General features: G+C 39.0%; 1 pseudogene across 1 annotated transcript; it reads right to left on the bottom strand.

Annotated features, from left to right (window-relative positions):
• Positions 1–875: 875 nt before the first annotated feature.
• LOC308265123 (meiotic nuclear division protein 1 homolog) lies at positions 876–27605 on the bottom strand (annotated as a pseudogene). Its single transcript has 3 exons — positions 27281–27605; positions 21926–22020; positions 876–1397 (listed from the first exon to the last, which is right to left on the bottom strand). The product of its transcript is annotated as a meiotic nuclear division protein 1 homolog (transcript).
• Between the last annotated feature and the right edge of the window lie 211 nt (positions 27606–27816).

Below are 27816 nucleotides of genomic sequence, written 5' to 3'. Positions count from 1 at the left end.
ATATACCTGTAACCCCATTTCTTGGGAGGCTGAGATAAGAGGAGGTTCAAGGCCAGCCTCAGTAAACTATCAAGGCCCCATTTTAAAATAAAATAAGTCTGATAGTGTATCTCAGGGTAGAATGCCCCAGGTTCAAACCTCAGTACTGGAAAAAAAATTGATAATAACAATTAGGGGTAATTTAGCTCCTACTGTGTCAACACTATTTAAATGCTTGACATGTGTTACTACACTTAATCTTTAAAACAGCCCAAACATTTTTATCTTCATTTCACAGAAGAGGAAATGGAGGGTGAGGAGTTGCTATAACCTGAGGAAATGTTAAGATAAGGTTTGCTTCCTGTGCTTCAGCCGTGTTATGCACTGAAACCACTTTACTTTCCACAAGTTTATTTTTATATACTTTTATTGATGCATTATAGCCTCACAACATAATACAGTTCACAGTAGTTTCTTCACATCTCTCTTGAGTTTCTGTTGTCCTCTAAATCTTGACTATCATGCAATGTTTGAGGAGATCAGTCAGAGGCATCAACTTTATTTTTTTCTCAGCTCTTTCAGGAGATCAGAAAGCTGGAATATCAGTTCCAGGCAGACTGTACCTAGTTGTCATTCAAATTCCTCCTCCAAAGAGAGGTTCTGCTTAGCTCTAAACCTTGCTAATTTATTAAGTCTCATGCCGTTCTAATATTTTAGGAGTTATGCTTCTGGAATCTAGGGAAGCAAGGGATTTTATTTTTAATTTTATACTTTATTTAAAATTAATAAAATGACAAGAAGTTATAGGTGAATGACAACTCAGTACAGTTCGTTGGATAATATATTAAAATTTAAATATTCACAAGTTCACAGATCCTCCATAACCATTGAACATTTTAGTCTATGTAGGCAAAGTCTTCTGGAATTTCAAACTTGTATCAATTTTATCTTCCTCAAACTCAAATTTTCATTTGACCCATGATTTTACTGCACATATATCATCAGCCCACCTCTCAGCAGCTTCTTTGGATATTGTGTTTACTTGACATATTTCTTCTACAACATGTGGGACACATTCTTTGAATTTTTCTACTTTTGCCTTAAGCTGCTCCCTTTGTTCTGGAAGTGAAGAAAGCTCTTTTGCTAGTATGGTTCCTTCTTTCCTATGTCAGCCAGTTTAGCTTTCTTGATGCCCTTCTGAAGGTCTGGATTGTTTGGGTTTCCCTCAGACAACTGAGATTCCAGAACCTCCAACTTATGTTTCCTTGCATGAAGAGCTTTACCTGGAAAAGCCTAACAGTAATTAGAAGTCCAATCCTTCTACAGTCCTCCACTCCGTTATTACCTACACTTTGAAGGACCACTTCTACTGACATAGCAGTAATGCCTTGCTTTCTGGAAGCAATCTTCTCCAAGTTCTTTTATTGAAATACATGTTTTCTTTAGAAAAAAAAAGACATTTCAATCATACAGATTCTCTTTTCTTCTACACTCAATCCTTTATTTTAACAAGGTGCGGGTGCTGGGGCTTCCAGTGGTGTTGCCTGCTGGTAAATTTGATTTCAGTTCCCTCAAGGTGATTTTTGGAGTGTGTGTGTGTGTGTGTGTGTGTGTGTGTGTGTGCGCACACGCGCATGCACGCGCGCACATGTGCATGTGCATGCATGCACATGTGTTCATTGTGCTGTGGCACTTTGAAGATTTAAATCTACCCAATTACCGTACCAAGCGGAAATGTTCATAGTATTTGATTCAACAAAATTTCATAAATCAGCTAACCAAAAATATTTTAGAATAGCAACTACATAAGACAATATACAATAAGCAAACCATCAGCTATCCATTCCCCAAATAGGATAAAGAAAGAACATCAATAAGATACTTTCTGATAAGACTTTCAAAGCATAACCTCATTTTAATAAAGTCCAGAATTGGGTCTGTAAGTAATGAAGTTTACTTAGATCATTGAATGCAAACTTACTGCTGATGTTAAGTGTGCAGACGAAGTGGTGGGGCCGGCTATTTTGGAAGGCCAGAGGGGAAAGTCATGTATATGACTAAAAATTAAATTTATTTCACAAGGACACACTAAGAAATAGAGCAAAATAATAGTTTGCATTGATGGACTTTTCTTATTATGGGAAAGTTTGCATAAGAAAGAGTGAAAATAGATTCTCTGGTAAGAAAGAAAGCAAAAAGAAATATTGAAATGTTATCTTTAAGTCATCAAAAGCTTGGTATCAGACAAATGAAAGTGTTATGTGAGATTATCATTTTTAATTTTGGATAAATTGCTATAATACTAGATGTCAACTACTAAGCCAAGCATGGGAGGGGGGGGAATAGGGAGAGAACGGGGTGGGGATCGGGTGGGGGCTGACTGGGCAATGTGTGCATGTATGTCTACAAAAGTTTGTATCCCACTATGATGTATGAATACAGTGCACCAATTAAAAATAAATATGAAAAATAAAAAAAATAAAAAAAAAGAAAGAGTGTACTATTACAAACAAGAAAAAATTTTGAAGCAGAACTAATTTGAAATCCTGACATTATTTCTAGTTCTTTCCTTTGAGCAAGTTTTATTTAACTTTTCTGAGTCTCCGCTTTCTTTCCTTCTTTCTTTCTTTCATTCTTTCTTTTTTAAATATGTAATACCTATTTTACGCAACTTACAGGGCTCAGTTCTGTGTTTTCTTACTTTTATTTTCTTTATATATCTGGCACCTCAAATATCTTACTGAGCTTCCTGCTTACATACCATCTCTCTGCTACTAACTAAAAACTCTTCTTCTGGCAATACCTGACCCTCTCTTCCAAATACACCCATTTGTTTGCATGTTTTACAACTCTATTTTGAGATTTACTCATTTCAAACTTAAAAACAAAATCCTGACAGAAACCCCTTCCCCTAAATAGACCTTATTTTCATAAATAGTAACTCCAGTTACTAAGGCCAAAAACCCTAGAGTCGTTCCTAACTCCTCTCTCCTCGCAGCTCCATTCAGCAAATCACGTTGGTTCTATCTTCAGAACACATAGAGAATCAGAACATATACAGATCTAACCACTTCTCACCAGTTTCATTGCTCATGCTGTGGTTTGAGCTGCCAACATCTTTCAAGTAGCTTACTTCGTGAGCCTCCCTTCCTCTGCCCTTGCAAACGGTTTTAGTTTCCTGTGGTTGCCATAACAAAGTACTACAAACTGGGGGGGGGGGGGGGGGGCTTAAAACAATAGAAATGTCTTGTCTCATGGTTCTGGAGGCTAAAAGTTCAAAATGAAGTTGGAAGTCAGGTTGTGCTTCTTATGAGACTTTGGTTGGAATTCTCTTTGCCTCTTCCTTGATTCTGGTAGTTGCCCAAAATCCTGGCCTGTAGCTGTATCACTCAGTTTCTGCTTCTGATATCATGTGGCACCCTACCTGTGGGTCACAGCATCCTCCCTTTGTGTCACAGCATCCTCCCTGGAGGCCACAGCATCCTTCCTCTGTGTCTGTGTCCACAATTTCCTCTTCTTAATAGACATTAGTTTTATCCGATTAGGAACCATGTTAATGATATCATCTTCATTTGATTACATCTGCAAAGAATCTGTTTCCAAGTAAGGTAATGTTCACAGGTACAGTGGGGTTAGGACTTCAACACACACACACACACACACACACACACACACACACACACACACACTTATTTATTTTGAGAGGGACACATTTTAACCCATACTACCAACCTATGAATATCTTCAAGCCATCAGAATGACCCTTGAAAACCTCTGTCAGACCCAACCTTCAGAAGTTACCATCTTCACAATAATCTGCAGGTTTTATAGTAATAATAATGTGTCACAAAATGAATGTCACCAAGAGTCAGGCATTTGAGAATAATTTTTCTTTATGTATATATTCCATAATTTTGTAATGCATTCATCTGTTGATGGACACTGAGGTTGGTTCCATAATTTGGCTACTGTAAATTGTGCTGCTATAAACATGGATATGTATATAGTACTAAAATATTCTGATTTTAGTCCCTTTGGAAAAATACACAAGTGTGGTATAGCTGTATCATATAGTGGATCCATTCCAAATTTTCTGAGGAATCTTTACACTGATTTTCATAGTGGCCACACTAATTTGCAATCCTACCAGTAGTGTAGAAGAGTTCCTATTTCCTCACATTCTCATTAGCATTTATTGTTGTTTGACTTCTTGATGATTGCCATTCTGATTTGAGTTAGATGGAATCTTAGTGTAGTTTTGATTTGCATCTCCCTGATTGCTAATAATATTGAATATTTTTTCATGTATTTATTGGTCATTTGTATTTCTTCTTTTGTGAGGTTCATTTCAGTTCAATGGCTCATTTCATTTCTTGATTGAGTTCTTTGTTTTTTGGTGTTGTCTTTTAAGTACTTTGTATATTCTAGATATTAGTCCTCTATCAGAGAAATGGCTAGCAAAGATCTTCCATTCTGTAGGCTTTCTCTTTAGACTTCTGATGGTTCCCTTTCTCTTTAGAAACTTTTTAGTTTAATAGCATTTCACTTATTAATTCTCATTTTAATTTCCTGAGCTTTGGGGGTCTTATTGAGGAAGTTTCTACCTGTGCCCATATATTATTGGACCTATGCCCTCCTCTAGTAATTTCAAAATCTTTGGTCTTTGACCCTTGTACAGGGTGAAAGGTAAAGATTTAATTTCATTTTTCTACAAATGGATAACCAGTTTTTCCAACACCATTTGTTGAAAAGTTTGCCTTTTCTCCAATGAATGGTTTTGGCACCTTTGTTAAAAATCAATTGAATGTAAGTATGTGGGTTTGTTTCTATATCTTCTATTCTCTTCCTTGGGTCTATATAAATTAGTTTCTGGTTAATTTGTTGTGGCAGTTATGAGAAACTGATATTTATTTCTTTATGTAATCCTAACAAATTTCAAATTGGCAATAAATATCTAACTCAAATTCATGTGACCAAACTCACTTTTCCTTTTGTGTTTGTATTCATTATGTCAAAAATGTACTGCCACAACTCATAGCAATTAATAGCTGTTACTATTCCATTATAATTTTAAGTATAAATTCTTATAAGTACTTCACATTTTTTAATCCTCATGGGAATTCTATGGATTTGGTGTTCTAATCAAGCCAGTGTGTTCAGAGAATTAGGCTGATATTCAATTTAACTGTCTAAAACTGTACCATTAGCATGTGGTAAAAGTGGTATTTGAATTCAGTTTTTACTCCAAGCTTTCTAATTATACAGCAGTGCCTCTTTAGTAAAGAATCCTCTGTTTAATTTCTTCAATTATTTTCATCTGTAATAAGGATAGGCCTCTCTTGATGTTCAACAGCTCATTTGCACTCTCCTGGTCTCTCCCTCCTCCCTGCATATCTCTCTCTCTCTCTCTCTCTCTCTCTCTCTCTCTCTCTCTCTCTCTCTCTCTGTCTCTCTCTCTCTCTCACTATCTCTGTTCTTTCCTCCCTCCTTTGAGTTCTTGCCAGCTGGAGAAAACCACATCCCTTGATACTTTGTCTGGTTGAAATATTCAGAGATCCAATCACAAAAAACTGGCAGCTTTGATACAGTCCAACTGTTAAGCCCTCCAAGGACTCAGGGTTAGGTGTCATGGAGGAGATTTCCTGGAAGAAATGCCACATCCATTATTTTCAGTCTTAGCTTTAGAAAGGTTGCCTGGAGAATGTCACTGAACACCAAATTTAACCTTTCAGTGATATTTGATATGAGAATAAATAAAACTGTCTAAAAAGCCAAAGAACTCCCTAAAATAAAGATGTTAAATAAATCTAGTTAATGTACTAGAGGTGTTGGGAATCTCCATGGCCAGTTTAAAGGGTTAGAAGCAACATATTCAACTGTTCCAACTGCACAATTTGATGTCTTGATGTGGTGGTTTAATGTGAAAATGGAAGGGTCAGAATAAGGTTTTTATTGTTGTTGTTTGTTTGTTTGTTTGTTTGTTTAAGTACTGGGGATGGAACCCAGGGGCATTCTACCTCCAAGCTACACCTCCAGCCTTATGTTTTAGTCTTTTTATTTTTGAAACAGGGTCTCACTGAGATGCAAAGGATCTCACTAAGTCACTGAAACTGTCTGCAAACCATGATCCCACAGTCTCTGCTCCCAAATGTTGGGATTACAGGCTTGCACCACCATGCCTGGCCAGAATGAGTTTTAAGTAACTTCAAAAATGATCCTTAGCAGCTGGGCATGGTAGTGCACACCTATAGTCCCAGTACTTGGGAAGCTGAGGCAGGAGAATAGCATCTTCAAAGACAGCCTCAGCAATTTGGTGAGACCCTCAGTAACTTCATGAGATCCTGTTTCAAAATTAAAAATAAAAGTGGCTGATGGAGTGTATTGGAGATAGAATGCTCCTGGGTTCAATCCCCTGTACCAAAAAATGACCCTTGGCCTTAAGTGAGCTAATGTTTCATATACTGGAGACTCTTATACTTTCCTCCAAGCCAGTGTTAATCCTCTTCAGAGTCTAGCCCAGCTCCTCTTAAACCCTCCCAGGGATGGTTACAGGTCTCTCCTAAGGGCTATCAACCCACCAAGTTAATCTTACTCCATGGTATTGCAGTGTTTGGTTCTTTGATCTATCTTCACTATTGGCCTTCATGTCACTCAAGGTAGGGCTTATTCTTCATCCTTCCATCCCTGATGCCTGGCCCAGTGACACTGTGAGTCCTTCACAGAGGTATATTCTTCACCCATCTTCTACTCTGACATTGATGCAGGTATTATAGGTAGGTAAGCAGTGTAGACAAAGGCCTGGCAGGCTCCCACATACTGTCACAACACTTCTACTTTTGGTGAGGGTGACAGAAGGGGTTAGGAAAAAGAAACATAGGAACAAAGGTCAGAGCAGACACTGAGGAGAAGTGACTCTGAAGGCCTCCTAAATATCTGTGTCATACTGATTCTGATCAAGGACCCCTTTCTGCCATGAGGATCCCACAAGGCCTTCCCTTCCTAAGTCTAGAATAAGTCTCAAAATAAGTTACTTTTTTCAGTCAGCGTTCTCACTGCTGTGACCCAAAATACCTGACAAGCACAAACTAAAGGAAGGAAGGTTTATTTGCTCACAGTTCTGGATATTTCAGTCCAAATTAGACTGGGTAACATCTGTGGAGCTCATAGCATTACAGTGGAGGCAAAGAAGGATAGAAGAGGTGGCAAGGGACATATACAATCCCCAAATCACACCCTCATGACCCACTGCCTCCCCACACCTAACCTTCCTACCTTAGCACCCAGAAAATTCATCAATCCACCAATGGCTTTATCCACTGGTGAGGATAACTTCTGTGACTAAATAATTTCATCTCAAAATTTTTGAACTGTCAATACATGAGCTCTTCCATGGGATATCCCATATCTAAACCATAGTGCTGCTGCTCACCAGACTGGCTGCTTTGAATACAGACCAAAATCTAAATCAAAGAGTCTTCACAACTGAGCTGGCCCCGAGGATGTCTTCCCCTGGTAAAGCTGATCTTCTAGGAAAGAAAGTGATAGAATACCAAGGTCTAGAGTTTGAGGCCATCAGCCTATTTATCTTTCTTTCTTTCTTTCTCTCTCTTCCTTCCTTTCTTTCTTTCTTTCTTTCTTTCTCTCTTTCTCTCTCTTTTCTCCCTCTCTCTCCCGCTCTCTCTCTCTGTAATTGTTGTTGTATGTATGTGTGCGTGTGCATGTACACTTTGAAACTCCAATTGGACACATGTCACAGCCTCTCTGTCATCTGTGCTATCTTGGTCAGTGTTCTCCAGAGAAACAAAACCAATAAGAGATAGATATATAGATGATGATGACAGATAGATAGATAGATTGATTGATTCTAGATAGATAATAGATAAATACATGCTAGATAGATAATGGATAAATACATGCTAGCTACCTAGATGATAGATAAATGCTAACTAGCTAGATGATAAATACATAGATGCTATGAAAATAGATAAATTTGAGATAAATGATAGATAAGCAATAGATAAGAGATGATAGATGCTGGACAGAAAACAGATGATAGGTAATTAAAGATAATAGAAGATAAATGACATAATAGGTAGATGCTAGACAGATAATAGAAATATATAATGAATTATGACAGTTGATGATGGATAAATAGGTAGATGATGATGATGATGATGATGATGATAGATACATAGATACATAGAGCAAGATATTTTAAGAAAATTGTCCACAGAACTGTGTTCTGGCTTGTCTGAAATCTGTTAGCAGATGGAACGCTGTAATTCAGGAAAGAGTTGGTGCTATAGTCTTGATTCATAAGTGTGTCTTCTGTTCAGTCTTAGTAGGCATTTACTTATATCTTAGCTTTCCTCTCTGGCTCTGAGCTTACCTTCTCTATCCAGTAGTTCTCTGTTCTGTCCCAAGATGACACCAAGGGTATTATCGTTCCTGTCTCTGAACCAAAGGGTGGTTTGGCCCATGTACTGTTGGTGAGGCAGAGGGTACCTCTTCCTCATTCCTTACTACATGGATGAAGATGGTCATAACTGTTTTCATCTTCTGTTCATCTGTTTAAAGTAGTAAAGCTGGCCTCAGTCACCCACCTCTCACAGAGCACTCTCATTTTCCATTAGCATAGAAGAACTCTGGACCCTATATATTTTCTAATTAAGAATGCCCTGTATCATCTAAATTTAGTCACCCTTCAGTACAAAAGATGCCTACTTGAGTTTAGATGTGGCTATGACTTTAATTTTTTCTTTATAGTCATTATCAATAAAAATATCATGCCAGGTGAGATGCTGCATACCTGCAATTCTAGTGCTTTGGAAGCTGAGACAAGAGAATCCACAGGCTTGAGACCAGCTTCAGCCACTTAGAGAAACTCAGAAACTTAGCTATATCCTGTTTCAAATTAGAAAAAAATAAGAAGGGCTGGAATGTAGCTCAGACATAATATTCCTGGGTTCCTAGTACCAAAAAAGAAAAATCAAATATAATCTATTATTGCTTGTGTGTAAAGAAGAGGAAAGATTTTTAAAATACATTTACCATGCCACCTTGAGTAATTTTCTCTTGACAAATTTAGGAAAGTTTCATTTGGTCATTTTCCATTTTTCCACAAGAACTAGTTTGATTAATATCTTTCAGTTATTAAGAAGTAGAATGGACTTCCAGGAAGATGGCGATGGAGAAAAGTGGGGCTTATGAGCCCCGCTAACAACCAATCTCTATTACCACAAAATCAGTGCCTTTCATAGCCAGAAAACACCATCAGCAGAGAAACAAAAAAATGTAAATACAAGGGACATAGAAAAAGAGGGCTGGAAAAACGAGACACCAGAAAGAAACCAGACCACAGTGCTGCGGCCGGAGCTGCGGTGCGGAGCAGTGCGGGTGCCATCTTAGCTTGCAGCACCAGGCCCCAGAGAGGAGGGGGACTCAGAACGAAGCTCAGAGCCAGAGAGGATATACGCCGGCCTCATAGCCGAGGACGCAGCAGCAACGCCATACTGCCGGCGGCAGCGGTGAAGTCACTGGACAGCTCCAGACCAATGCACTCAACAGCCCACCAGGCTCCAGAGAGAAGTGGCGGACAGCGAGCTGAGGTGAGCCGCTACAGATCAGCCGGGTGGAATTTGGCAGATTTTTCGGCGCAGGGAGAATCTAAAGCTCCCAGGGGCTGGGCTCAGCACACCCTGCAGGGACTCAGAGCGGAGCTCAAAAACAGAGAAGAAATACACCAGCCCCACAGCCAAGGGTGTGGCAGTGGTGCCATATTGCCACCGGTGGTAGCAGTGAATTCACTGAGTCCACTACAGCTTCATCAGAACAATCAAAAACAGTGGGTCAAATTGCAGCCCCTAGAGGAGAAATACCAGTATTGCACTCCAGGGACTTGACCCAGTGGGGGAGTGGTGGTGGCAGAGAGTTGTGACCATAGTCACAACTGCCTGCAGGAGAATACCCAACCTGGCATCCCCCCCCCTCCATGGTCTAAAGCAGCCTCAATTGAATCCCCGGGTCTCAGACCTTGCGATACAACCCAGTAAAGGACTAGTAGTGACTGAGATACCACAGACTTGAGATCCAGAGCACCATAAGTGAAGTCGTAGTGACCCAGGGAAGAACTTAGAGAAGGCACAAACTTCCAAAATCATGGAAAAGAGGAATAACAATGGAGCAATGAATGCCCACAACCCCACAACTTCATAACCCGATAAAACAGAAATTCAGAGATTTCTAGAAGATCAAATCAGGAAAATAACTGTAGAAATAATAGAGGTGTTTCTAAAAGAATTCAGAGAGATCCAAAAAGACATAAAGGATGCAATCAATGAAGTAAAGGCCTCAAAGTATAAACAACTGATTAGACAACATGGAGAATAGAATCTCGCTTCTAGAAGATGATCACACCAAAAATGAACGCATAGTTTCTAATCTAGAAAAAAATCCAACAGCAGGAATCTGATATTGAAGAAATATGGGCCCATTTTAAGAGAGCTAACCTAAGAATAATTGGAACAGAGGAGAGAAAAGAAGGTGAAACCAAAGGGATCAACAATCTCTTCAAGGAAGTAATAGCAGAAAATTTTCCAAACATAGAGCAAGAGGTTGATACACAGGTCCAGGAAACTTATACAACTCCCTTTAGACAGGATCAGAGAAGAGGATCCCCACGCCACATAATTGTCAAAATGACCAATGTGGAAGCCAAGCAGAGAATCTTAAAGGCAACAAAAACAAAGGACCAAGTGACATTCAGAGGCAAACCAATTAGAATCACTCCAGACTTCCCAAACCAAGTCATGAGAGCCAGAAGGGCTTGGAGTAACATATTCCAAACTCTGAAAGAAAAGAACTTCCAGCCAAAAATTTCCTACCCAGCAAAACTTTCTATCAAATTAGATGGAGAAATAAGAAGCTTCCATGACAAACAGAAACTAAAGGAATGTATGTCTTCAAAACCAGCACTAGAGAAAATACTCAAAGAGATTAACTACAAAGAAGAAATAGGTAACACACACCAGAACCAGAGAAACAAGATTTTCCATCCAACAGACAACTAAGATTGGTTATCTGTGGAGATTCATTATTTATGTTAGTCCTTTACCTATTTCTAAATGGTATTATTTGCTTCTATTGTTGTTAATTTTTAGGATTTCTAGTTGGAATATTAATATACCTTTAGATATAGCATTTGGAAATATTTATCCCATTCTATCAGTAACTTTTAACTCTGTTTACATTGTCTTTGGATATACAATATTTTTTAAGGAGTTTGTTTACCCTTCTGTTGCCTGTGCCATTGAAATCATATCCAAGAAATCACTGCCAATTTCAATGTTGTGAGGTTTTATGACACAGATTTTCTTCTAAAAGTTTATAGTCTTAAGATTTATATTTAGGTCTGTTATCTATATTGAGTTAATATTTGTATATGGTGTTAGGTAAGGGTCCAATTTTATTCTTTTTCATGTAATTACTATTTTTCAACAATATTTAGTTCAAAGATTAGTATTTCCTCCACCAAATGTTCGTGGAAACCTTGTCAAAAATAACTTGACAATATATGGAAGAATTTAGCTCTAAGCTTTTATTTAACTCCAATGGTTTATATATCTGCCTTTAGAACAGTACTACACTGTTTCAATTATTGTAGCTTTATAAGATTTGAAATCAGAAAATATACATCTTCTAGCTTTGTTCTTTTTCGAGATCTTTTTGGGTATCTAGAGTCCATATTCCATATTAGGATAGATTTTTTCTGAAAAATAAATAAATAAATGTATGATAGTTTCACCTAAAAAAAAGAAAAAAATATTCTCTGGTAAGAAAGAAAGCAAAAAGAAATATTGAAATTTTATCTTTAAGTTATCAAAAGCTTGGTATCAGACAAATGAAACTGTTATGTGAGATTATCATTGTTAATTTTGGATAAATTGCTATAATACTAGATGTCAACCACTAAGCCAAGCATGGGAAGGAGGGATGGGGAGGGAACGGGGTGGGGATTGGGTAGGGGCTAACTGGGCGATGTGTGCATGTATGTCTACAAAAGTTTTTTTTTTATCCCAATATGATGTATGAATACAGTGCACCAATAAAAAAATATAAAAAATTCAAAAAAAGAAAAAAAAGAAGTAGGTCAGATTTTCTTACAGTAGTGAAAGTTTATTGGCATGATATATGAGCAATTTAAGATAAAAACAATGACAGTAGGCAAATGGTCTTCCTGGGGCAGTGGGCGCTCTCCTTGAAACTGCAGCGAGACTAGCGTACCTGCAGTGACTGTTACCCACAGCTTCCATCTCCTATTCCCCTTTTCTGTCTGTGCTCACCCCATCTCTCCTCTCTCTCTGTTTGTGGCTTTAATTCATATTTTCTGCAAATTCCTAGCTTCTCCTGCTACACAGCCATTTTATTATATTTGACTTTCCCTGCCTCTCCAAAGATATTGTTTTATTTCAATCTACTTTTGTCTTTGCTATCTTAAATCACATTTCTCAAAGGCGATGACCTTATATGACTAATTGAAGTCACTACCAGCAAAAACAGAGATTCTCAGGCAGGAGAATATCTCAGGTCACTCGGCTTTTGTACGCAGACACCATCCCCAGTCCCACCAGGAGCAGCCAAATATATAGGGTGTTATGATCCAATGCACGGAAATCTAAACACTGAACAGATGAATGTTTCTTTGCTCAGAAAAGGAGAGTACATGTGGAAGGAACTTGGAAAAGAATAAACTATGCAGTGCAAAGCTGGCATAAGTTCTTTCTGACCTTAGCCCCAGACATCTACAATTATGTTCATGGTAAATAACAGATTTTCTTAAATATTATTCTAAGATTCCTTTTATCTATTAACAAGTCTTAGTTCTATGAGTAGTACTTATTCTTGTGAAATTATACCCTTCGAAACTACTGTTTCCTTTTTTTTTTTTTTTTTGTGGTACTAGGGATTGATCCCAGAGGTTCTGTACCTTGGAGCTACCCCACCAGCCCTAATTTTTAGTCTTTTCATTTTTATTTTATTTTATTTTGCAGCACTGGGGATGGAACCCGGGGGCATTCTACCTCCTAGCTGGTCTTATTTTTTAGTCTTTCTATATTTTGAAACAGGGTCTCACTGAGTTGCAAAGGCCCTTGCTAAATAGTTGAGGTTATTCGCAATAATAATTGAGGTTATCCTCCAGTCTCTGCCTCCTGAATGCTAGGATTACAAACATGAGCCATCATGCCTGGCTTACTATGTGTATCTTAAGACTCATGAACAAAGCAATTCAAATAATTCTATGCACATCTATATAATTATCAATACTAATCTCAATAGCATGTATAGGTACAAGGAGAAAGTAGGGTTGAATCCAGAAGAAAGCAAACCAAGTATTGTGTACCTGTGTGTTTCCATCACCCTGAACCTCACTGTGATGTATAATTACAATGCACCAATAAAAGTATATTTTAAATTAGACCCATTAATGTATCGCTTTTAATCTCACTGTAATATGTAATTACAATATACCAACAAAAGTATGAAAATTAAAAAATTTTGATACTCAAAATCATGACTACTGACTCCAGAGTGAGAGATACGATTGTAAAAAACAATGGGATGGAGGTGAGGTTGGAATTTGGTAAAACTGTACCTACATATTTCTTCAAAGCAAATCTTGTTTGCTTTACACTATTTTAAGTTATCATCTAAGTTTTCTATCTGCTGGAAATTCCTTTTTGGTTTAACTTAACAAAGATTAAAGTTCATTTAACAGTCAGCTATATTTTTCATGAGCCATCCGACCATCCCCAGATAACTGTTAGAAGTTATCCAAGCCAATGAACAAATGGCCACAATCACAAGCCAAAGGCTACTGAAGGCCATTCACATGGCATTTAAATAATGTTTTCTGATTAAACATACCATGTGTGTGAAAGCAGGCAACATAATGTTGGTTTCACTCTGTTAGAAATTCCTTTCATTTCCAAGTTCTTTTCACTGATTCCACTCTCTGCAAGCTGGGGTGGCGATAGAAGCAGATCCCATCTGTTCCCTCTAATGGGACTTGGGAAACTTTATTCCATATTCCATATCTGGCCATTGGCTTGAGTTCATGTTTGTAAAATCCACATGGAGCAGGGCCCAAAGGACTTCAATGGTGCCTGAGAGCACTTAGCAGGCCTGAGAGTGCCACACAGGGAGACAGGGATTTCCAGCAATATGGTAGGCTGGGTATCAGACTCAGTTTTCCTAGGAAAGATGACTAGAAATTAAAAATACATCATCTTGGAAGCATTGATGAGCTTCAAGATAGTAAGAAAGTAGGAGGCCAAAATGTAAGTGAAAGCTGGAAGCTGTAACAGGAAGTCATGTGCTTCAGCCCCTCTGGCTTGAGGGCTTTTGCCAAAGTGAGAACTTAAAAAGTGATTTCAAGTTCTCATTAGGGCATGTAGAACAGAGACAAAGTGGGTGGTCTAATAATAGACTTTCCCCGCATAAAGCTGGGACCCTAAAGGGTTCCACTTTCAGCTTAAGGATTAACTGAAAGAAAAATTATCACCCCCTCACTGAAAACTGCAAAGAAAAGTGCTTAGTTGCTTTGGCAATAAGCAAAGCAGAGGAAAAGAAAGAGAAAGAAAGACAAATTGTAATGACAGGCTAATTCTTTCACAGAGTTTTTGCCCAAGTTCACATAAGCAAATTCAAGCAGGAGAGTTAAAGAGCATTCAGCCTGGGATAGTTCCCAGGCACCTGGCAAAAGCCAGTTCCAATCAGATCTGAAGGAATGTGCCTTTATTTAGACCTCAAAAGACTTCACACAATTAGCTCCTTAAGGAATTAAAAAATAAACAGAAACAATAATCTAGATTTTGGAGTAAAATTTCAAAGTCAGCATTGAAAATGTCTGAGACGTAAAGAAAACGACAGAAAGTGATTGTGTGCACTTGTGCAGGAAGCCAACAAGCTCTTAGAAATGAAAACTATCATTGAAAATGAAAGCCAATGGATAGGTTTAGCAGTATGTGAGACACCGTGGAGGAGGAGGTTTCATGGAGATTAGGGAGAACAAATCTAGAAAATGGTCAACCATCATCACTTCTTAGAATTTTATTTTTTTACTTTTATGGCTGCATTATAGTCATACATCTTAATGGGGTAAAGATGGTGGAGGCACACATGCACACATCACCCAATTACCCCTTACCCAATTCCTACCCTATTCCCTCCCCCTCCCTCCTCATGTTTGGTTTAGTGAGTGACATTGATATGTTTGTTAAAGACCATCATGCATGCCAGGTGTGGTGGTGTACACTTGTAATCCCCATGCTTGGGAGGCAGAGACAGGAGGATTGCATAGTTTCAAAGCCTGCCTTGCTGGCTTAAGAGACCCTGTTTCCAAATAAAAATATAAAATAGGTCTGGGAGTGTAGCCCAGAGATAAAAGGGTTTCCAGGAACTACAGTACCACCAATAAATAAATAAATAAATAAATAAATAAATAAAATAAATAACATCATGCACATTAGAGAATTTCCCTCTTCCCCACTCCCATCCCCTCTGTTAGGTCACCTAATTTGCTCATCTATAGATCTCCTTCTATGTCTAGAGTTCACCCTATGACCCATTTTCTCCCTAGCTTCCACATATTAGGGAGAGCATCCGACATCTTATGTTTTGTGACTAACTAATCCCACTTAGCATAATGTCCTCCAGTTCCACCCATTTCCCTATAAATGACAAAATTGTGTTTTTCTTTATGGCTGAGTAAAATCCCATTGTGTACATATTCCATAGTTTTGTAATCCTTTGATCTGTTGATGGATATCTTGGTTGGTTCCATAGTTTGGCTATGGTGAATTATGCAACTATGAACATAGATTTGCATGTATTAGTTTGGTAGTTTGGATTTCATTCGTTTGGGTAGATCCCCTGAAGTGGTATTGCTGGATCAAAATTTCCCATTCTTCTGAGGATCCTCCATACTCTTTTCCAAAGTGGTTGAACTCGTTTGCAGTCCCACCGACAGTGTATTCGAGTTCTCACTTCTCCACATCCTCACCAGCATCTGTTGTTGTTTGTGTTTTGAATGATTGCCATTCTAGTTGGAGTTAGGTGAAATCTCAGGGTAGTTTTGATTTACATCTCTCTGATTGCCAGTGATGTTGAGCATTTTTTTCTTGCATTTATTGGCCATTTGAATTTCTTTGTGAAGTGTCTATTTAGTTCACTTGTCCATGTTTTGACTGGGTTATTTGTTTTTTTAGAGCTGAGTTTCTTGAGTTTTCTGTATATTCTAGATACTAGTCCTCTATTGGATGAGTAGTTGGCAAAAATCTCCTCCCATTCTGTTGGCTCTCGATTAAGGTTCTTGACAGTTTCCTTTGCTGTACAGAAGCTCTTCAGTTTCATGCAATCCCACATATTGATATGTCTTTTAGTTTTTTGTGCCTTTTGGGTCTTGTTGAGAAAGTTTTTATCTGTGCCTATGTGTTGCAGTGTTATACTTATGCCCTCTTCAAGGAGCCTCAAGGTCTCCGGTCTAATTTCCAAGTCTTTGATTCATCTCGAATTGACTCTTATTCAGAGTAATAAAGTGGTTTTTATTTCCATTTTTCTGCATATGGTTAACCAGCTTTTTGATACTGGGTATTGAACCAGGAGCATTCTACCTCCAAACTACACCCCCATCCCTTTTCTTATTTTTATTTGGAAACAGGGTCTCACTAGGTTGATGACAGTCTCACTACTTGCTGAAGCTGTCCTTGAATCTCCAATCCTTCTTTCTCAGCCTCCCAAGTACTGGGATTACAACTATGCATCACCCACCTATGCATTTTATTAAAGAGTATGATTTAGGCAGGGTGTGACAGGAGGTCTCATCTCTACTCATGAGCATCAAACAAGAAGTCTCCATTGGAGGATAAAAATCTTAGCTCACTCCCATGGTGTCAAGTGCTTCTGAGGAGGCCCTCCTGGGGCTCCTGAGTCTTCCTTACAGCACAGTGGCTCAGTTCCAATAGCAAGCATCATAATATCAAAGACAAAGCACATGCTGTTTCTAAAAACCTAGCTCAAAAAACATACTACATTGCCCCACCATACTCTGCTGGTCAAGCAAATCACAAATACTAGGCAGACTCAAAGCATTCTTCCTCAGGGAAGAATGGTAAAGTTCCATAAGTGTGTGCTGGAGAAGAGAAACTTTTTCAGCTACCTCTGGAACATGGAACCTGCCACAATCTCCCATTCGGCCACACAATTCATGTGCAAAATAAACTCACCCCCAAGACCTCAAATCTCATTAAACAGCATTAAGTTTTAGGCTTAAAGTTTAGCATAATATCTCCTAAGTGGGATTCAAGTTTGCATGAGGTGGCTCAAGTGTAATTCCCAAGGGACAGCTTATTTAAGTACCATTCATCTCATTCTGTGTTCAGATGAACCAAAGGGCAAAGCTCCCTCCTCACACAGACCCCCATATACAATGGTGAGACAGGCATGGGGTGACCACTTCAGACATCACTGCACCAACAGGGTCAAAGCAAGCAGCACGCAGCAGTCACTGATCTGTAGTCATAATGAAATCCAGCTAAACACAAACTGTCATTTGCTTGATTAGTTCTAAGTGCTGTTCCTCGGGATTGTCCTCCAAAGTTTTCGGCTCCTCTTTCTGACTTATCTTTCTACTAAAAGCAGCTCATAGCAGATAGACTCGTTTTCACTCTTTTGCAGGAAATGAATGAAATTAGAACATTATGCTAAGCGAGATTAGCCAGTCTCAGAAAGCAAATAAATGTGTGCTTTCTCTCCTATACAGAAGCTAGAGAGAAATTGTATAACAAAAGAGATCTCAGATAAAGGATACCCCAGTGGAGTGATAGAGGAGGTTTTGGGGAGAGAGAAGGGAAGATAGAGATGTAATTAAGGAGCAGTTAAAATAATGCTATGTCCAGATGTAAAATTGTCAATAATACCAAACTCAATGACAAGTATGAGGAGGGGAAAGGCATGAGGTGGGATCTAGAGAGAAACACACCAAGTGCTGTGTGCATGTATGTTCCTAGCACTCTATACCTCAGTATGATGTATAGTTATAATACACCAATAAAAGTATAAAAAAAAGAAATAGAAATACATTATGAGAGAGAGAGAGAGAGAGAGAGAGAGAGAGAGAGAAGGAAAAGAGTGATTTCTCAGCCTGATCAGGGTAAGCTTCATGGTAAAAGCCTCTTCTTATTCTGCACAAGTTCTATCTTTCTCTATTCACTGTGAATTTATTTTAGAAAATGATCTAAAACATTGTGGGTTTTCTATCAATCATACTGGTGTTTTCTCTGCCAAACAAAAGCCAAAACCACAAAATTCCTTAAGATAGGCCTTCTTTACCTCCCTTTGAGGCTGCAGCTGGACAATGTCCTTATGATTCTCATAAGCCTATTGTTTAAAGGAGCGAATCTGCAAGACAGACATCCTTTAAGATCAGTAGAGGCCCTAGGAGCCAGAGAAGGATTCTAAAAAGTATGGCCACAGATTTTTATAAGGTATTTAAAAATATGTCTTACAATTCCTCTCTAGAGTTTATCTTCAGCCTCAGGCTCTTTCTTACTTTGAGTATTGTTTGAGGTCTGGGGGAGCTAGGAAAGTCCTTGTTCCTTTACACGCAACAGTTCAAAGCTGGGGTTCTTCCATGTCAATGATGCTGCGAAGGGGGGAAAATAGAGGAGGAAAATCCTGGAGTCATCTATGTGCAATATTTCAGGTCTAGGCATATTGTAGTATGAACCTCTTCTCTGAGAATTTCCTGGTGTCCCTATGTAGTAAACTATCAGTGCTACCCCCAAACTCTAGCAATAGTAAATCTGGTTTTTTTTTTTGCCCTGTTTTCAGAATATGCTATAAATGGAATCATATGATATATAGCCCTTGAGCAGGACTTCTGTAATAACCATCCATGCATTACATTGACCTTTCATTCATTCCTTTCTATTGCTGAGTAGTGTTTCATTGTAAGGATATGTTGTAGTTTGCTATCCATTCACCAACTGAGATACATCTGAGTAGTTTCCAGTTTTAAGCAATTATGAATAAAGTTCTTAAAAACATTTGTGTTAGGATTTTTGAGAGGACATCATTTTCCTTTCTCTTATTCTGTGTACCTAGGAGGAAGATCGTTGGGTCATGTGGTAAGTGTATATTTAACTTTGTAACATACCAAAGTGTTTGCCAAAATGGCTGTAACCTTTTACATTTCCACCAACACTGTACAATGGTTACCACAGGGTCTCCTAAGCCAGCATGGCTGGCTTCGAACCTGTGCAATCCTCCTGTCTCTGCCTCCCAAGCGCAAGGATTACAAGCATGTGGCACCATGCCCAGCCAGAAAAAATAAAATTCTAAGTAGAAAGGAGATGCATTGGGAAGGGAAGGAAAATAAGGTTTTAAAATCTGAAATCTTCAGTTAACAGAGCTTGATTATTCTTAAGAAGTCAGGCCCACACTTTAAATTATTTAAATTATTTAAATTATTAAATTTAATCACCTGAGATTAAAACCTGAGAGCTTCATCCTTTGTCAAAGTTCCCTTGCCCTCCAGTGAGGTCCTCAAAAGTCATACTTATTGTTAACAGTCCCACACCCCACAGGCCTATCTCCACTCCTAACTTTCTGTCTCTGACCCCTGGCTCAAAGAAATTATCACCATTTACCCATTTCTTCCTAATTTTTGCATATTAGGGAAAGCATCTGATTTTTTCTTTTCTTTTTTTTTTAAGATTTAAAGAAGTTTATTAAAAAGATAGAAATATAGAAGATAGATACAGCCCCATGCCATTCTGGCATGGGGGGTGGTTCAAATGAATGCCCCACCAAAGTTACATGTAGACTTTTATACCCATGACCTCCATCTTGTTTGCTTAATTCTGACTAGTAAATGCCCCTCTAAGGTTCCTCCCCCAGCAAGGTGTAGCTAGATCTATTTTGTAAAAAGGAGGAAAGATAGATGGAAGCAGCTTATCTTCAGCTGTTCTTTAACCTTGAGACCACCAGATTTCTTTAACGATTGCAGGGTTGAAACAATTGTGCCAGCCTTGGCTACAGTAGGGTGGGGAGGGAGAGTTTAGAGTTTGATCTGTCTATATGCAGTTCTTTCTTAAGGGCTGAGTGTAAGGCTACATCACCAACTGAAACAAGAGGTGCTGGCAGTCTTAGTCAATTTTTTATCTGGTAGAAGGGGAGGCCATTCTTAAGACAGAGATTACTACTGCAGGCTGTCAATTCAGTTTAACAGGGACTTGAAAAGGGAAAGACAGATGGAAAAAAGCCATGAAAGAAGTCTGGCTGAGCACAGAATCCTAGGCTCAAGTCTTTAGGGGTGGAGAGCAAGGGTATCTCTGATGTAACTGCCCTCAACCACAAGGCCAAAAAGGGCCTTCCGAGGCCTGGCTCATAGGACAAGGGGGACCATTAAATGGCTGAGTGGCCCCAGTTCTGGAGGGAATTGGGGCCCCCAGACCTAGGTTTCCAGTGATTCCTCCCAACTCCCATTACCTGAGTTAAGACTAAAGAGCCTTAGGTGATCACAGTGAGATCTCAGAAGGCCAGGTGTAAGGTGTTACCCTCCTTTCCTGGCCCAAGGTCCAAAAGCTTAGCTAGGGTAAAAGGCAGATCAGGCCAGCCCCAAAACTATTTTTTTACCCAATACTCAGCCTGCAGCCTGCAGCTTTCAGGATGACCTCCAATTCTCCCATTCTCAGTTAAACTAGGGATTTCAGCTCCTCTGCTAACAAGGAGATATAATGTCAGGAAACCAAAAGTTTTTTTTTTTTTTTCCTTTGCTGGCTGCACTAAAGTTATTGCTCAAAGATTTTTTTTTTATCTCAATCAGTCTTAGCTAAAATGGTAACTTTAGAAAAGCCATCCAATTAGACCCCTGTGAGATGTGATTAAATAAATAAAGTTATTTTCTTCTTTGACTAAATGTTGGAGACACTAGTGATGTTCACCTGATGTCTTGGTTTTCTGTGATAATTTATAATACAGTTTTTAAGGTGTGATCAAATATGATATGTATTGTCTTTAATTTTATTCCTTTTGCAAAACTAAGGTTTTAAGGTACTAATGATATTTACCTAATGTCTTATAATTCAGTTATTAAATTGGAGAAATGCAAAATGCAATGCTTTAAAAATGCTCTTAACTTCATAAGGTTTAAAGTAACACTTAAGTCTTTTAAATGGGTTTTTTACTTGCTGGTATCTAAACAACATTATTAAATGGCATGCTTTTTTATTTATTTTCTGTGATATTTCTCTGTGTATGCCACGTAGGGGATGGGAGGGGGAAGATGGAATCTCTTTAAAGCACATGATGTGCTTAAACAAATATATCAAAGTCAATCACTAAATCAAGCATGGGATCAAGAGAGGGAAGGAATGGGATGGGGATTGGACAAAGGCTAATTGGATGATGTGTGCTTATATATCCTCCCAAGTCTTGTATTCCATTGAGATGTTTGACTACAATGCACCAATAAAAATGTATTAAATTAGAAAAAGATATTATCACCTTTTGTGAACCAGAAAGCTTCAAAGAAGGAGCATACCATCCCATGAATCCCTACTCACCCCTTCTCTAGTAAGATTTATAAGAGAGTAAACCTCTAAGGAGCTCTGGACCATTTGGGCAATTCTGGGCCATTTTAGGAAGCTCATGGACACTGGGCAATGTTTTGAGCTCTTGGCCAATCTCCCCATGGCTACTCTTGCACTCTCTTGAGATGGCTCACGTTTCTCCTGAACATGTATCCTTACTTTGCTTAAATTAAAACTTCTGCCTTTATCTCTGACTGGCGTGTGTTGAAATTCTTTTCACCACGAAACAAAGAACCCACAGAAGTTATGGTGCTGTTCATGACAAAACCACCCAGTTCAATTCTCAGTCCTCTTACTTGACCACCAACATTCTTTGATCTTGCCAGTAACCCTTTATTCCCCAAAACATTGTCCTGACTAGATTCCCAGGTCTCTACGCTCACCTGATTTCCTATTGCCCGTCAGGCTGTCACTCATGATCTTTTACTGGTTCTTCCTCTTCCACCTAACATTCAAGTATTTTGGTTTGCCAGAACCAAATTATCTTTTCTCATTTCTAACTACCCTTATTCCCAAATATCACCAAAGGCCATTAGCATGCCAGAGAAAGCTGAATGTGAGCTAAATCCCAGAAACTCCTGAAGAGCAACAAGGCTTTCTTTCTATTGCACTTTGGTGTTGACAACTGAGAGAAAACACACACAAAACAGTCCTTGAGATAACTCAGCGAGGGCTGGACAGTGCCATTTCATCTTAAGGGACAGGAACAAAAAGCCTTTTATGTAGGATTACTTCTCCAAAATCAACATTTTCGAAATGGTGCCCTTTCTCATCACCTCCTTCTCTGAAGTATAAACATTTCTGTCCCCTCTTTGAAACTCAAGAGTTGGGCCATAGGGCCAGGGTACAAATACTGTGCACTAGTACTAAAAGCTAGATCAGCTACCAGCTATAATCCTAGGGTCTTTTAGTACGATATAGCTGTCTGAAGAGGAAACCTTTTTTTTTTAACAGAGCAAATTCTGCAGCTCTGAAATTCTGAGTTCTGGATCAGATTTGTTTTGATAATACATACCTCGGCTTCTCCAGAGAAAGTTCCTCCTCTGTCATGAAATGATGGCTTCCATTAAACTTGGCTGTGCCAGTCAAAGCCAACCAGTGTGTTTCAATGGACTGTCAATGTTTTATTCTGCCACCTTTGACATGAGTTGTTTTTTGTCTGTGGCTTAGCTCCATCCTTGTTCCATGAAAGCCATCCATAAAGAGAAAATATACCCCGTGCACAATAGAACCATTGATGGCCCCTGAATGGAAAGATGCCTTTCTACCTGTGGAGACCCCACTCTTAAAATGCAAGAGAAGCCAGGCGTGGTGGCTCACGCTTGTAATCCCCACGCTTGGGAGACAGAGACAGGAGGATCGCGCAGGTTCGAAGCCAGCCGCGCGTGCTGGCTTAGGAAACCCTGTTTCCAAATAAAAATGTAAAAATAGGTCTGGGAGTGTAGCCCAGAGGTAGAAGGGCTTCCAGGAATCCCAGTACCACCAATAAATAAATAAATAAATAAATAAATAAATAAATAATAAATAAAACGCAAGAGAAAGTCCATGGGTCATTGCAGAGTACTAGGATAAACCAGATATCACAGAAATCTAAGGAAAGAGTGGACATAAGCTAGTGGTATCTTATTATGGTTCCTAGAATATTAGAAAAGTTCAAAAATGAGGGGAAATGAACTTTTTCTGTATTATTCTACTTTTTTGTTTTTCATTAATACATAGTACTTATACATTTTTGCTGGTTACTGTGTAATTTTTGTATAATAATCAAATCAGTATATTCATCATCTGAAACACTTATTTCTTTGTGGTAAGAGCATTCAAAATCCTCTCCTCTAGGTATTTTGAAATATGCTGTACATTAACGTTAGCTATTGTCACCTACAGTGAAATAGATCATTGTAATTTATTTCTCTTATCTAACTGTAACTCTGTACCCACTGATAGATCTTTCTTCAGTTCCTCCTCCCTTATGCCCATCCCAGCATCTCCTTACCTACCCACTATCCTACTCTCTACTTTGTTAGATCACCATTTTTATATCCCATGTAAGAGTGAGGTCATGCATAACTTGTCTTTCTGTGCCTGGCATATTTCACTTGACATAATGAAGTCCAGTTCCATCCATATTGTCACAAATAACAGAATAGCATTCTTTGTTACAGCTTAATAATACTCCATTGTATATATACACCACATATTTTTATCCATATTTGATAGACACTTAGATAAAACTTGAAAAATATAAGCAATGAATATCCTTTTTCTGTTATTCCTTCAGAAACAGAAAAGCCACTATCATTGGAAAATATTATAAATAAATATCTACTTCAGCAGGTGTGGTTGAACACCTTTAATCCCAGTACCTGGGAGGCTGGGACAGGAGGCCAGCCTTAGCAATGTAGAAAAGCCCTTAGCAACTCAATGAGACCCTATTTTGAAATAAAAAATAAATAGGGCTGAGATGCAGCTCAGTGGTAGAATGCTCTTAGGTTCAACCTCTAGTAACACAAAAAGATTACACATACACACACACACACACACACACACACACACACTTCAATCCACAGGAATGACTCCTCTATTTTACTTCAAGAATTATTTCTCACATTTACTTGCTCAGTGGCATCTTCTCAGTGTCTACACTGCTATTGATGCCATTCATTTTAAGAGTATGAAGCCAGCCAGGTGTGGTGGTGTGTGCTTGTAATTCCAGTACTTGGGAGGATAGGACAGGAGTGTTGCAGGTTTGGGGCTAGTCTCAACAACTTAGTAAAGCCATCAACATTTAGTGAGACCCTGGTTCAAATTCTTTTAAATATAGTCCTGAGAGTTTAACTGGAAGATATAATATCCCTGGCTTCGCTCCCTATTACTGCAAAAAAATAAGTAAAAATAATAAATAAATAAAATTATAAAGCCAGTTCTTCCCTCAGCTGTGCTATCTCTTTTGCTCTACTAATTATCACCTTCGAATATTTTATATAATTTAGTAACCATGTTTATTCTTTATTATATTCCAAGCAAGCTTCACAGTGGTAGGATTCTCTGCCATTTTTTGTTCAAGTGCCCAGAACAAAAATGTCCAAAGTTGGTGCTCACTCAGTATTCCTGAATAAATAAATGTGAATTCCTGAATTAAAGAGTTAATGTAGCAACCACTAATGGGCTTTCTGAAGATACTGGGATAACATCATGTAATTCTGGACCAAGGATTGAAAACTAAGATGCGTTCAAGGTTCAAGGAAGTATAATAAATAAGTGAACTGGACCATACATAAAGTAACAGAAAGTAGTGGGCTTAGGGAATATGGGGAACATATATGCCTACAAAAGAAATCAAATTCCATTTTTAAAACTTCTGATAAGTGTAACACACCTTTGGAGTATATAGGTGCCTCAATGTGATCTCTTCAATTCTATGTATTTTCCATTACAAACCTATTTTTCTCCTAATTTTAATTCTTGGCAAACTTATCTAAGAAATTCAAAATACTGTAAAATAAGAATTGATTCTAATAAAATTTATGTTCCATTTGAAAGTAATCCTGTTTCTGGTTCTAATTTTTAAAATGTTACAAGCCAGGTGGGGTGGCACACGCTTGTAATCCTAGCATTGGAAGGCTGAAACAGGAAAATCGTGGTTTGCCTCCAGCCTCGGCTACTACTTAGTGAGCCCTTTGCAACTCAGTGAGACTTTGTTTCAAAATAAAGAATAAAAAAATAGGGTTGGGGGTGTAGTTCAGAGGTAGAATGCCCCTGGTTTCTATTCCTAGTACCACACAAAAAAAGAAGTGTTACTCAAAAAGAGAGTTTGAGTTTATTCCATGTGTAAGAAAGAATAGCCATCTCCATATCTTCCTTATTGACAACAGAGGTATCATGTAGACCAAGACAGCTCTGAATTTATTTTCCCCTTTTTTTTCTGATTTGCCGTGTGACCTGAATGCCGGAGCCAGCCAGCAAAAGTACGAAGAGAGGCATGAGGATGAAGAATTAAACTCTTAGGAATTTGATTCCAATTTTTTTTTAATTCTAACGTGGGTGGGTGCCGCCATCCTAATATCTCTACTGGCTGACCCCTGCTCCTGGGTCAATATCTCTACTGGTTGACCTACTGGTCGACCTACTGGCTAACGCCTACTTCTGGGTCAATATCATCTCTCCCTCCTGGGCCTTTCCACTCCTGGGGTATTTATAGAGTTAGAGGTCACTCAACATCCCCATGCTATCACCACCGGAATACAATAGAGACCAATCCAAAGACATACATTACAGGAAGGTTAATCAGTACCCTCGTGCCATCACCACCTGATCTTCTCTCAGACCTTTTACTTTGAACCTTCTATGACCCCAAACCTTGTTGACTCTGGGCGAAGGACAGTCAGCTGAGTCAGAAATACTCTTCTAGGGGAAAGCCTTAATGGCTCCCCACACCTGAACACATTCATTTAACTGCTCTTGATGCTAGTTTACTCGTTCATCTAAGAGATATTGGTTGAGCATCCTTAATCAAAAGAATCAGAAGTATGAAATTAGCCAAAATCTGACATTTTTTGAGCACTGACAGGCCACAAGTGGAACATTCCACGTTAGGAAACTGTTTCATTACAAAATTATTTAAAATGAATAAAAATTACCTTCAGGAAATGTATATAAGGTACATGTGAAACACATATGAATTTCCCATTTAAATTTGGGCCGTATCCCCAAGATATCTCATTATGTATGTGTTAATATCCCAACATTCAAAAAAAATCAGAAAGCAGAAATACTTCTTGTCTCAACCAAGTATTTAAAAGAAGTCACACTATTCTGCTGGCTTGCATGTAAACTGGCAAATGCCTTGGGCCATGTGGCAATGGCTCAAAGGTGGGCTTGAAGGGCTGAAAGTAGCCCCAGCCAACAGCCAATCAGAAAAGGAACCTACAACTCAACGAACTTAATTCTGCCAAAACGCCTACTCTGGAAAAGAAGTCTGCACCTCACATAATATTGCAATCCAGTAAACACCTGGATTTCACCTGATTTGATGTTGAGCAGAGGACCCAGGCAACTTGTGCTCAGACTCCTGAGTCATGGAAACTGAGATAATAAATGTGTGTGGCTATAAGCTATAAAGTTTGGAATCACTTGTTAAAGAGCAATAGAAAATCCTAACAGAAAGACACTGTGAACTTAATAGGGATGGTGTGGCAGTACTTTGGATTTACCAGAGTTAAACCAGTCCCACAAAATGAGAAAATGCTTAGTATCTTAAATGCCTTTCTGGAATGCAAACCTGGCTCCATCACTCCACAGTCTGAAACACTTCAGTGCCTCCTCAGTCCTTTCAAAAGAATCTAACCCTGCTGCAGGGTCTGTGTGACCTACCTGACTTCCACCCTTGTTTCTTCCCCTTCCCCTCACTGCTCACCATCCTTTGCACATGCTGAGCTCCAGCCTTCTCAGACATGAGGAATGTATCGCTCTATCTCCTCATCTTGCTTCCACTGAAAGGATCCATTTTCAACCTTTGCTCCCCACCACCCCCTTCCTTGAGGAATTCCTTCCTGATACCAATGCACTCGGCTGATGCTGCAGCTCTGCGCCTCCTAACACCTGGACAACACTGCCCAAACACTCTTTCATCTTTTAGCTGGCTAATTACTTACCTGTGTCCTCTGGTAGTTTTCCATCCCCATGCAAGCATCCCTCATGAATATGTTCCCTACTACAGTATCCCAGCACCCAGCCACCACTCAAGAAATCACTGCTGATTCTAAGTTGAACAGCCACATGCTTTGTGAGTTGGATGCACCCATTGGTACTGGGTTTTCTCCTTCTGAGGCCCTGGGAATGCATCCCAGAAAACATGCCCTGCTCATTCTGTGGTGAAGGACCAGGTGTAGGCACCAGCTGGACACCACGTGACTCCTGAGATGCCAAGGCTGCGCTCCCTCTACAGAGCAGAAGAGGCTGGCCACAAACCTCTGCCATCCAACGTCTCAAGCCCAGGCCCCCACCCTCAGGGCCATGGGGCCTGTCTCACCATCCAGCCTCTACTGTGATTGATAAACTTCACATTCAGCTCCAGAAAAACTCTTAGATCTGGGACATTATTTAACCTAAGTCTGCAGATTCACAGAATTCAGGGTTTCAATGAACTGAAAGAGGGAATTTTAACATTTCCTACAGTATCAGTGGAGTC

Source organism: Muscardinus avellanarius (genome assembly GCF_963383645.1).
Source record: "Muscardinus avellanarius genome assembly, chromosome: 1".
Classification (NCBI taxonomy): Eukaryota; Metazoa; Chordata; class Mammalia; order Rodentia; family Gliridae; genus Muscardinus; species Muscardinus avellanarius.
Note: the sequence above shows the minus strand (reverse complement) of the source record. Positions and strands in the feature narration are given on the sequence as shown.